Source organism: Ambystoma mexicanum, chromosome 6p (assembly GCF_040938575.1).
Source record: "Ambystoma mexicanum isolate Mex_15411 chromosome 6p, UKY_AmexF1_1, whole genome shotgun sequence".
NCBI lineage: Eukaryota > Metazoa > Chordata > Amphibia > Caudata > Ambystomatidae > Ambystoma > Ambystoma mexicanum.
In genome coordinates, this window is record NC_090935.1 from 188,011,680 (window position 1) to 188,024,887 (window position 13,208).

Consider the following 13,208-nt stretch of genomic DNA (forward strand, 5'->3'; position numbering starts at 1 on the left):
ATGCAAGCACACATGAATGACTCAATAAGTATGAGTGCACATTCTGGCATGAACTTGCCTCATGGTACCAGGGCTACTTCAGCTATCTAAGAACACATTAATGATAAACTAAGTATAAGTGAAATTGTGGCATGGACTCGCCTCATGGTGCGGGGCTATTTCAGGTATGCGAGCACTCATGAAGGCCAAAATAGGTATGAGTTCACATTCTGGCATGGCCTCGTCTCATAGTATGGGGGCTACTTCAGGTGTGTAAGCAAACATGTATGACAAAATTAGTATGAGAGCACATTTTGGAATGGCCTCGCCTCATGGTGCGGGGCTATTTCAGGTATGCAAGCAATCATGAAGGCCAAAATAGGTATGAATTCACATTCTGGCATGGCCTTGCCACATGGTACTGGGGCTACTTCAGGTATGTAAGCAAACATGAATGACAAAGTATTTATAAGTGCATATTCCGGCAAAGCCTCGCCTCATGGTATGGGAGGCTACTTTGGGTATGCAGGCCAGCATGAATGACATAGCAGAAAGAGTAAGTATAGTCCTTGCAGGTATGTTGAAGGTTTAGAAGTCGCAGTTCAAACCATGTTTAGCTAAAGGCTTCATAAAGTCAAATTTGGTAGTTATAGGTAAAGACCATTGGCAGCACAATGATGCTACAGACGTAGTAGGTAGGTTGCAGGTAATCCATTGACAGAAAGGTGTTACAAACAGCCAATATAGTGGTAAGAAGTTAAAAGCAACAGGTTTAGGGAGCTCAGAATTTATGTGGAGGCATCAGTTAAGTGATTTGTAAGTGCACAAGATCGTATAATAAGGCAGATGAAAAGTAAGCCAGGACAACAAGTCATACATGGTGCGCGAGAAAAACATGACAGTGTAGATGCGTGATGGATGTTGCAGCAAATAATATTATATAACAGGAGCAGAGAGAGGAGAGTCACAAACCGGTAAAGCCGCCTCAGTGGTGCTGGGGCCGCTTGGGTTGAGCAGTGCATCATAGTGTTAGTAAGATGGTGTGTAGGGAAGGATGCAGAATGGATTGCAAACCATACCTCGCGCCTTGAAGCACTTTTATATAGTCCCTATGAAATCATATCATATTATATCATACCTAGTGTAGATCTGGGGTAAGTGTAATGGTTGCCAAGTTCAGATGGCGGAGAGCGGCTAGTGATGGGTAAAGGCAGTGTCCGCCAAAGCACAGATGATAGTGGACGGGCATAAACGGGTGCCCTATGTGGACATTGCCGGATAGGGCAAGACAGGGTAATGACTAGAGGGCCTTAAATGAAGGCCTTTAACGGGAACAACGCAGTCTGACAGCACAGGGGAGGATATTGGCCACAAGGTAGAGGCAGCCAATGATTAGCAAGTGGAGGAAAGACAACGCGCTGGCTGCAGATAGAAGTGTTGGTCCTCTCCATGCCGGTGGCCCTATTTGCAGGGTAAACGACGTTCGAAATGCTGAAGCCCAACGGGGCTCACCTGTGGCCTGATGGCAGCATGGGGCATCTCCTACAGGCAATCCGGTGCCACGATGCAGTAGGTGTAGGGCCAGACAGGGCAATGTTAGGGTCAAGGGATGCATTAGTAATACGTGGTGCAAGCCTGCAGCCATTAGAGAACAGACGTATTTGTCAAATATAAAAGGCCTGCGGTCATACTTGTGTTCAGAGAAGCAGCTAGAACCCTCAATATTATTGTGTGTCCCTTTCTTCTTTCTCATAGGGGTATTTCAAAATCTTACAACTGGAGTGTACACGACTATCCGCCATGGAATGATAACCTTTAAGCAGAACATAATGCACGTGATTATTCTAAGTTTTGGTAATTATGCTTTGCTCAGACAGACAACGTTCTTGTTAGGACTGCAATATATACTCGAAGTAATCATTAGCAAATACATTTGCAAAACTATAGGAAGAGCCACTTCACAATGTTAGGACAATTAAATAATGCCCTATTTTTAAGAGCCTCTCCCCCCACCCTTCCTATATATGTTTGTCTTTTCTCTGGCCAGGCTAATGTCAGCAATGCCATGGGTGCCTCTAGCAACCACGCATCTCCATCTGAAGACGGGATACCCCCAGCCCGGACCACTTAGAGTGAGGCGAGGACACAAGAAAGCTAAACGGAAAGAGCGAAAGAGAGATAGACAGACAGACAGACAGATTCAGAAGATAGACAGACAGACCTACAGACAGATAGATAGCTAGATAGACAGACAGACAGACAGACAGACAGACAGATAGATAGATAGATAGATAGATAGATAGATAGATAGATAGATAGATAGATAGATAGATAGATAGATAGATAGATAGATAGATACATTCAGGAGATAGACAGACAGACCTAGATAGATAGATAGATAGATAGATAGATAGATAGATAGATAGATAGATAGATAGATAGATAGATAGATTCGGGAGATATACAGATTGGAGACAGACAGACATACAGCCAGATAGATAGATATATAGATAAATAGACAGACAGACAGACAGATAGACGGATAGATAGATAGATAGATAGATAGATAGATAGATAGATAGATAGATAGATAGATAGATAGATAGATAGATAGATAGATAGATAGATAGATAGATAGATAGATAGATAGATAGATAGATTCAGGAGATAGACAGACTGGCAGACAGACAGACATACAGCTAGAAAGATAGATATATAGATAAATAGATAGATAGACAGACAGACAGACAGACAGACAGACAACTAGACAGACAGAGAGATAGATAGATAGATAGATAGATAGATAGATAGATAGATAGATAGATAGATAGATAGATAGATAGATAGATAGATAGATAGATAGATAGATAGATAGATAGATAGAGCCACAGACAGTGGGAGAGGTGGAGCGAGTGCTAGATCAGCGCACGATACACCATTTAAAGGGAATGCAGATCATTATTTTAGGAAGATGAACAAATAAAGGGCTGTAGAAGTAACGGGAGTTCTTTCAATTGTAGAAGATGAAACATGTACTGCAAGCCAGGCACTCCTTTTGGAATGCTAACTATTGCGGAACACTCCCTGTCAGCGCCTGCTGATTCCCAGTGCAAGCATGCATACACTAACCACGATTAATTCCACCAGCAACAGAAACATCCCCATCGGTATACATGCCCGCGCCCACACCTAATTAAATCATGTGTTTTCAGAGCCTGCGCCTTTAAGAGGTTCTATCGCACCTAACCGGTATCTAGCCCAGGAAAGGGGTGACATTTTCAGAAATTAGTCTTCTGCATTTAAAGACCACTCAGCATTGTCATCTATCATTGTTCTGGAAATGTCACATTGATTTTATCCTGCCTGCAATAAACGGCACCATCAGGAGCAAACAAAACAGAAAAACAAATAAATGTCTGACACTTCAAAATCAGCCAGCACTATCTTCTCCCGCAAAAGTAAATAAAAGGGCAATTTTGTTGAAGGACAGGAAGAAAAGCTTTATCTGATGAGCGCAATATTGACAACAGACAAAGTAGCCGAAATTATAACTGCTTGTCTCTTCACCCTGGAGATGTTATATGAATGGTAAATATAACATTGAACAATGTCAACGTTTTGTAAACATGTCTTGTAGATTTCATTTAAAATCTGTATTTGGCTCGTTTCTGGTTTATGCCGGGAAACTACAAAGCAGGAAAACACAATGATTTTTGATTTCTCATCAGCAGCCGATTCTTCGGTCATCACGTTTGTTTAAGCAGAAGCACACAACCGAAGGAGACATAACATTCTGTATAATTTAAAAACAAACAGAACACCAGTAGTTCAACCATCAATGACCACCCCGGTAGGCTCGAGCAATCACGTCCGTTGCTCAGACTATAGGATTAACCTATCGCCATAAAACCATGCTCTGGGAAAGTTGCTGTCTGATTTGGCGCTACCCCCACTCGCCTTCTGGCAATCCGCTACAAGCTCTCCTTTCACCCAACTCCCTCAATAAAACAAAGTCAATGACACATATATTCCTGCAAGGGCGCCCATTAGATGCATATTTGCTTAGTTTAATACCCCCTTCCTCCCTCATGGCTGCCATGAAAATGGAAGAGGGGCTCTGCCTGTATTCCAAGACACCATTTTCTTTGCACGCCATAATATTTGTAGATCTTTCGCTCAAAATTACTTTCTCCCGATCACCCCTGGTATTAGACTTGGTTCTAATACCAGGGGTGAGAGTCCAATCAGCTCCTGGGAATCCACCAATCTGGTTTCAAGCCCCAACACAGCACTGAAACTGCGCTGATTGACCTCAAAACCCAGATCGACGAACTTAAGGACAGGGGGAACACAACTTTGCTACTTCTCCTGGATCTTTCAGCCGCCTTCAATCTGGTGGACCATAAAGTATTATGCAATCACCTTGGCTCAGCAGCTCACTTCTCACGGGATGCCATAGCATGGATCCAATCCTTTCTGAGCAAAAGGACCATGAGAGTCTTCTCGCCATCAGCGGCAGCGGACCCCATTTGTATTACATGTGGTGTGCCAAAGGGTTCCTGCATCTCACCTACAATGTACAATATATTTACTAAGCCCGTTTTTGATGATCTGGACCTTCTTGGTGTCACCTACACAAATTACGCAGATGATACCCAGATTCTCATACCGCTTACGGGGGATTATGACAAGGATTTGGCCTTAGTAAATAAAATCTATCTCATCATCCAGGCATGGATGGCTGGCCACAGTCTATGCCTCAATAATGACAAAACTGTGCTCCTCATACTAGGGACTGCATTCAACTTCAATAAAGGCGACCACAAATACACTTCTTTTAACATCGATGGCAACCTTATTAAAGTTGCTAATGAGGTAAAAACTTTAGGTTTCTACCTATACACCACCCTCACTTTTGCTAAACAGGTCAATGCCATGGCCTCAGCCTCTGCATACACATGCAGGCTGATCAGAGCCGGAAAACCTTTTCTATCCAAGGATAGCTGTACCACACAGCTATCCTTGGATAGAAAAGTCTGAGCCCTAATTTTGTCCATGTTGGACTACTGTAACTCCCTGGGTGCTAGAAAGTACATTGTTAACAAGATCCAAATTATCCGGAATAATGATCTGAGAATGGCACAGGGCATTGCTAGAAAGGAGCATATCTCAGAGGCAAGGAGGCAGAACAAATAGCTGTCCACCAGCGACAGAATCCTGCTCAAAACTGCTTTGCTAACCCATAAATGCCTAAACAACATTGCACCTCACTACCTTATGGAGTGGATTAACAGAAAAACCTCTAGCCGACCCACCAGGACTGCAAATTCAGATTGTCTAGTTGCACCTATGTTTAAATTGACAAAAGCAGGGGGGAGCAGTTTCCCGGTTAAAGCAGCTCAGTTATGGAACTCCCCCCCACCACCTCCTTGAGGGCGGATCAAACCTTTCTGAACTTCAGACATAACACCATTAAATGGCTTAGAGATAAATACCACTAACTCGCCCCAGTGACTGACCTCCTTCTTAATGCTTTATTGCATTACCCACTAGATCTAACTGTACATAGATGTTGAACTTTAACCCTGTATATTATGTACGTACACACCGCTTATTCCCATTTGTATGTATATATCTGGTACACATCTTCCGAACTGTATTTCAGCTGTAAACCTTTGTATACCTCTTATGTAACCTGTGTAACTATAAGTGGAAAGTATTCACGTTTCTTCCTGTTCCTCTGCGCCCTGATACCCCCGGGTCTGTTGCGCATTACAAATACACAAAGAAACAAACAGACAAACAAACAAACAAACAAACAAACCCTGGAATCTCAACTACAACATGTGCTGGAGGCTCTGGTCAAGCACAGGTTACACTTCAGAAGTGCTGTGAGAGGAGTTTAATGCATCAGTGTTCACTCTCTTGTAGACTAGTTCTAATCTTGGAAAATAGGGAAAAGGGTTAGCTAATATTAGATTTCCCAGTGCAGGAGGTCACATCACACATCCCAGAAAAAGGACACAAATGTGAACTTAAATTCCTTATATATGGATTGACCTGCCTATGTGGTTAATCGTATGTAGGCCACCATATCAAGAAAATCAAGGGATGGAAAACAGAACATAAATCAAAAATTAGAACCAACAATCAAAAATCACTATTTGCGAGACATTTTACTAACAAGATTACTAGAGACTGACAAGTCCCCACAGAGAGGAGGAAACACCAATGTGTCCTTAGCAAAGAGAGAAATGTACTGGATCCACAGGTTGGACTCCTGACCCCACAGGCATGTATGAAGAGTACTCTCTCACACCTTTCTTTTTTTTAAAAAATGTGATTAAGGTATTATAGTATTTTTATACCCTTTGCACACTGTTGGCTGTGATTATTCTTTGTAACTTATTTGACTATGCTGGAACAATAAATTAAATCCTAAGGGAATGTAAGAGAATGCTCACTTCAATAGAAGTACATATACACTCTATGCAAGTGAAATTGACTTGTTATATATTGAGGATATCTGAAATCACACCTGATATTCAGAAACTACTTTGTCTAACACAATCATCCTGTTGTACCACCTGAAATGACACCATTTGGAAATGCCAAACATATAAGTAAAAATGTAACAACTCAGAATACATTATTAATAGTGAATGTACCGTCTATGAATTACCTCACTGTAACTGCAATCTCATTTAAGCAATCGGAACTTAAAGAAAAAGCTCTGTTTTATAACAATTGTCGTGCTGTGCCATCCAAAATTGCAATGTCCTTACAGTAACTGTATCATGTAAACTCACTTTAAATGATTTGTTGCTGAATATACATGGAGACTAGCATTTTCAGGGGTTAATTACATATCTATGAACATGCCGTGGTTTACACATGCTGCAATTGACTAAGCACATCTCGCCACAGGCTTAGATCAACACAAACTAGAATGTGCTTTACTTACATCAGGTACTGAGACAATGGGCCTCATTACGAGGTTGGAGGTATCCATGCCGGTTTTACCGGCATGGCTACCCCCAAACCCGGCTCCGCCACCACCTCGGCAGACCCAGTAATTCCCATTGCACGGGTGCCGGAGCCGGTACGTCCCCATTCCCATTTGAGCACCCATAGGGCTGGATTGGAATGGGGAGGATGGTAGCAGCGGTAACGTTCATAATGTTACCGTTGCTACCATCATTGTCTACTAGCGGGTGCCGGTACGTCCACCTGGCCCGACGAGGTGGCTGCTAGGGCACCCACGAATAGATGTCCTAGTATAGCGGTACGGTAGCAATGTTGCCGGTAGGGATACCAGTGCCATTGTTTCCTTACCACCATACTCCTAAAGAGGCCCAATTTTCTTTATTCTCCTTTTGCACTGATGGATTACTATGTGTTTCCTTACATTACATTGCATATAAAGCGCTGATGCAGTGGCTTATTTTAATCTACTTCTAACCGCTGATAAGCATTCCTCTATTTGATCAGATAGCCGCACAACTAGCAACTAAGAGTCCATTTTGAGATACAAGAACGTAGGCTACTATTCCTTCTTTTTCCCAGATCACAAGGAACGGGACGACATCCCCTGAACATAACAATTTCTAATGAAACTTCAATATAGCGGCAATACGCCTAAAAGAAACCCACGCTCGCTCTGAAAAATGCGAGAGATTCGCTAAACAATAGGGACCCCAGAGGTACTACACTAATTACTCCACTCAGAGTCGAGGTACCCTCACCTTAATTCACAGGAGCCTTAAGTTCTGTTGCTCCCATTCGCAAATAGACCCCCTTGGGAGATAAATACTTATTATTGGCAAATTGCAAAATCAAGAGGTAGCCATCCTGAATATATACGGCCCTAACATTGACAATCCCAAATTCTACCTTCACCTAGCCTCAGTCCTGGAGAGTTACCCCCAGATCCCGATTATATGGGGGGGACTTCAACACAATTTTAGACATTAACCTAGATAGGTCAGGTTCCAGACCTCGCCGGCTCTCAAGAGAAGCCTACGCGATCCTCACAACTCTCCCCAGGCTAGCAGTGGTGGACACTTGGCGCTTAATGTACCTCGATTCCCGCACGTATTCCTATTATTCCTCAGTCCATGACTCACATTCTAGGATAGACAGATGGCTCTTATTGGACATACTAATCAGGTGCCTGTCCCATCTGGCTATCCTCCCCAGAACGATATCTGATCACTCTCCAGTGGTTATCTCATTGAATTGGGGACATGACTTTGAAAAACGAGACAATGGAAAATGAGGCCCCATGCCCTCCTAGACCAGGCCTTCGCTTTCGAACTTGAATCTTCTATTGAGGAGTTTTTTGAGGTCAACACAGATTAAGCATCCTCACGAGCCACCCTCTGGGAATCATTCAAAGCTTACACTAGGGGTATCACCATATCCAAAGGGAGCGGCATTCTGAAAAACATTCGGGAGGATATCGCAGACAGGGAATAATCCCTAGCCAACTTGGAGTCCCAATATGCCCAAGACCACTCCCCCAACTGTAAAGACCGGAGGGGGGGTCTTCACTTCCGCTCTCTATATGGTAGAGGGGAGGCACAGAGACCCCTGCCAAGATTCTCTATTACGGTAGCAATGGACGAGCAATCAAGGCCTAGCTTCTCGGGAGGTGATGAGAGCTGGTTCTTAAGTGCAGTGTAGTCCCTGAGCACCCACGAAGGAATGTCCACACACTATACCGGTTAAAACACAGTCTTTATATAATTAATATTTAAAGTCATATACACGATCACGATAACTCACTTTGTACTCTGAAAATCAACAATGGTAAATATGTACAATTCTAAAGCGGTACCACTAACGTTATTAGATCTTATTCAAGTGCATACGGTTAGAATGACACACAGATCAAAATAAAGAGGAAACCAGCAGTAGAGAGAGGAAGGAAAGCAAGATATTTGAGAAATAGGCAGAATACTGGTAACTACCGATAAACACAGCTCTGTGTGGAGATCCCCCCACCTGGGCAACCTGTAGAAGAAAGATACAAGCCCAGTCCCTATATTGTTCACCCTTAGACTTCCCAATAGTTCCGCTACTACAAAGTACCTTGGTGCTGTAGTGTTCCGCGTCAGGGCAATCGACAACCCTTCATGAGTGTCCTCCCTTTCAGGCAGGAGTCACGGGTCGTCGAACGTCCGACGGAGAACAGGTTGAGCTACGACGGAGAAGTGGCTGCGTCGTTCCTAGCTGTGCTCATTGATGGGGAAGTGTAAATGTCCTGCAAGGAAGAGGCGTGCAGGGCACCTCGGTGTTGATAGTTCTGGACTATAAAGAGTTGAAGAACTGTGGCCCAGCAACAACCCACCGGTGGATGCCCCTCGGCGCGTCGACGGTCAGGCCTTCTCGAGCAGGGTACAGCGGCGACGATGCGGACAAGAGCGTCCTTGGATCAATGAAGTTTCTTAGGCAACGGGAGCACGGCGGCTCCAGTCGGCGACGGCGGACGACGACCGTGATGGACAACAGTCCGGGCGCTTCTCCTTGGAGTTCCTCAGCAGTCCCAGTATCGGGTCGGCAGCCTGTCAAAGGTCTGTCTACCAGGGAGCTTAGGCAAAGATCAGCTGTGCACGATGGTCCCTCGTAGCTCGGGAAGGGGGTGCCTTACCAGGTCCTCTCCTGGTCAGTTCTTGAAGCACAGCAGCTTTCAGATTGCGAAGGAGAGCAACAGCAATTCTTTTCGTCGAGCAGGGCTCAAGGTTAAGCTTCATTCCAGTTACTCGTCGTAGTGGACTTCAGCTTCCGAACACGATTCCTAGCAGTGAGAGGTCGCCAGATATACTGTTGATCTCCCATTCATTCTGCTGGGTCATACTCAAGGATCCAATCATGACTACGGGCATTCATGCAGGCAGGCAGCCAATCAGGCACACAAGGTATTCAGGCCATTCACTTCTCTCCAGACACTCACAACAAGTTATGCGTATTGGGACAAATACTGAGCCGTTCAACACTCCAGGCTGCATTCATACCAGTTTCGGGCAGGGCTGTCTCAACCATTGTCTCAAACACCAGATACTATACAGTCACAACACAGAATGTATATTCGTCACACACTCCATTCACCCAGGTCCCACCCACAGGTGTACCCACAACATACGGTCATTGAGAAGGCTCCAGCCAGTCTTGTCGGCACTTCCCCACACTACCATATACGGAACTTCCACCCAACATCCACTCAGGGGGAAGGGACAGAGGCAGGGCTTCCTGGGACTTCGGGAAGATCAGGGTAACAGGTGATGGAAGGCAAGAGGCCAGGGGGGCTATTTTGCCTCCATCAGGAATCTACCGATTTTGGGCCTGGGCATCCCAAAATGGAGGACGCTCAGGGCACCACTCATTTTAGCACGGAGCTGCCACCAGCACGTATCCTGCTCTGTGCCCCTACCCATGGGTGCCATAAGGGATACCCATAAGGGTATCCCATGGGTCTGTTCACCAAACCAAAAGCGAGAGAGCTGCACCACCAGGAGTCCCACATGAACTCCTGTGCGGAAAACACAACAGAACACAAGATAAAAAGCAGTAAAGGACAAGGATACGGAGGCCCTGTCCTTCCGATGCATTTCCAGCATCACACCGACACACTAGCATCACTTGGTTCGGAGCTTGACAGATTGCACAACCTTCCAGAGCGAGAAGTTAAATTCCTGGATGGCCCTCGGGCGGTAAGACGATATGGGGAGGGTGAGCAGCCAGGCCACATGCTGGCCAGGTTAATTTGCCACGAGTTTGGAGCCCCCAACATCCCGGCGATAGAAAGATCCGATGGAACACTTGCTACCTCAACCCAAGACATCAACACAGAGTTCCTAACATTTTATACCTCCCTATACTCGAAGGCCGATGGCCCCCATGCCTCAGAAATCGACTCCTATCTGGAGGAACTCCCTCTCACGGTCCTGTCTACTGATGCCACCGCTTCCCTGGAAAGACTCTTCACCACCGAAGAGCTGACAGAAGCCATCGAGTCACTTGCTGCGGGGAAGGTCCCTGGCCGGGATGGCCTCCCCATGGACTTCTACAAGCATTATAAATCTTTTTTGGTCCTGCAATTACTGGCTCTCTTGGAGGAGGTATGCGAAAATGGTATACTCCCCCCCTCTCCCCGTGAGGCTATGATAACAGTTCTTCTTAAACCTGGTAAACCCCCCACCCAATGCGGTTCGTAATGCCCCCTCTCGTTAATAAACTGTGACGTTAAAATATGTGCTAATCTACTGGCTTATCATCTGGCTCCATTCATGCCCCACATCATTCACCCCAACCAGGCAGGATTTGTCCCAGGTAGGTCCACATCCCTAAACCTTAGAAGACTTTTCAATGTGATTAGTAGGATCAATCCAAATACGCAGGCGGTGGCAGCCACTTTGGACATGCAGAAGGCATTCGACTCAGTGTCTTGGGAGTATCTGTGGCGAGTCCTGGAAAAGTGTAAGTTTGGCCCTAACTTTCAGACTTGGGTCAGACTCCTCTACACCAGCCCAGTGGCTAGGGTCCGCACTGAGGACAGGTGTTCCACCCTCTTCCAGATAGCCAGAGGGACACGACAGGGATGCCCCTTCTCCCCTCTAATATTCGCGATAGCTATGGAACCCTTTGCAGACATGATGCGTCAGTCACACTCCTACAGAGGCTTGAGCACGGCGGGACAGGCCGATATTGTCTCCTTATACGCCGACGATGCCCTTCTCTACATCTGCTCCCCAGAAACCAACCTTGCTCCAATCCTGAACAATGTGGCCCAATTTGGGCACATATCTAGGCTGAAAGTTAACTGCTCTAATTCGGCCCTATTTCCGCTAACAGGCAACATGCAACCACCCTCTGACCTAAGGGGTTTCACTTGGTCTCAATCAAACATCACTTACCTAGGGGTGTTGGTTTCCCGGCACGCAGAGAAGTTGCGTGTTGATAACTATCAGAATTACCTAGCTAACCTGACGACCAAAACCGCTAGACTCCAGATTTTGTGTATTTTCGCAAACAACTGTTTTCATGTTTTTGTTTTTTAAATGGCTGCTATTGTGGATTTTTTAGTGATACCAAAATGTCTGTAAACTGTGGTTTGGCCAAAATATGTTTCCATACAATCTAAGATTTAATTAATTCTTTAGACATTTATCTAAATGCCCTAGGATTATTGTATGCACTTCTGATTACTTTTTCAAAGGCCTAGTACATGTATTGATACAAGCCAGCTAGCAACTGCACAAGGTAATCTCTTCCTTTCAGTCTGTCCACCTGCTACATTAATTCCGCTCAGTCAATCTTGTTCTCTCTCATTGAAGTCCTCTGGATTCAGCTCTATCTGGAAAAATATCTTCTTCAGGGGATTTTTCATAAGTTACATCAATGTGGAACTACAATCTGATTTTCTAATGTAAACCATGATCTCTTCCTTCACTGCTTTACTCTTCATATGTTTCTGTGTTTAAATACCCAACAACCTCTCCACAAAAGGTATCATTTGCTGGAACAAATTTGTATTGTTAGTTTCCCGTCACTCACTCAACCCACTAGGTTCCTCCTCTTTGCTTTGATTGGCCCATTGAATTATCTATATCGTAAGGGAATGTGTTACCAATGAGGTAGCCTTAAGAATATGAAATCAAAATTGGACTGAAATGTCAGTTTCTCTTTTAAATCCTGGTGTGGACCTATTCCATTAATGAGAATTATATATTCAGATATGCAAGACTATTGTGACTCCAAATACATGCTTTATGTTTATGTTCTTGCATGCATAACAGTGTTGTTAACATATGTGCATTAATGAAGTATTTCTACATTTAAAATATCCCTTTTATATGTATGATGGTTTCCTATTACATTTTAAATCAGACAATCAGTTCTAAAACTAGAGCCAATTATGTATTTTTCAAATGCATTTTTGTCGCATATTTAATGTTCAATCTGCATGCGTCTTTATCTCATTTTCCAGCTCGATATACCTGCTCAGAAAATGATTCTCGAAAAGAAAGGGATCCTTTTAATAGGCTGCTTTAATCGGACAGATGCACTCTCCCTGTGGCCTTATTGCTCTGACAAAGTTGGATTTCAGAATCTTTTGAGTCCTCTAATAAAAATAATTCACTTTACTAATAGAGCACACCCTGACATTGTTGACCTTACTGTCAGCATTACAAAACATGACCATACAATTCCTGGATTTTGAATTCCTT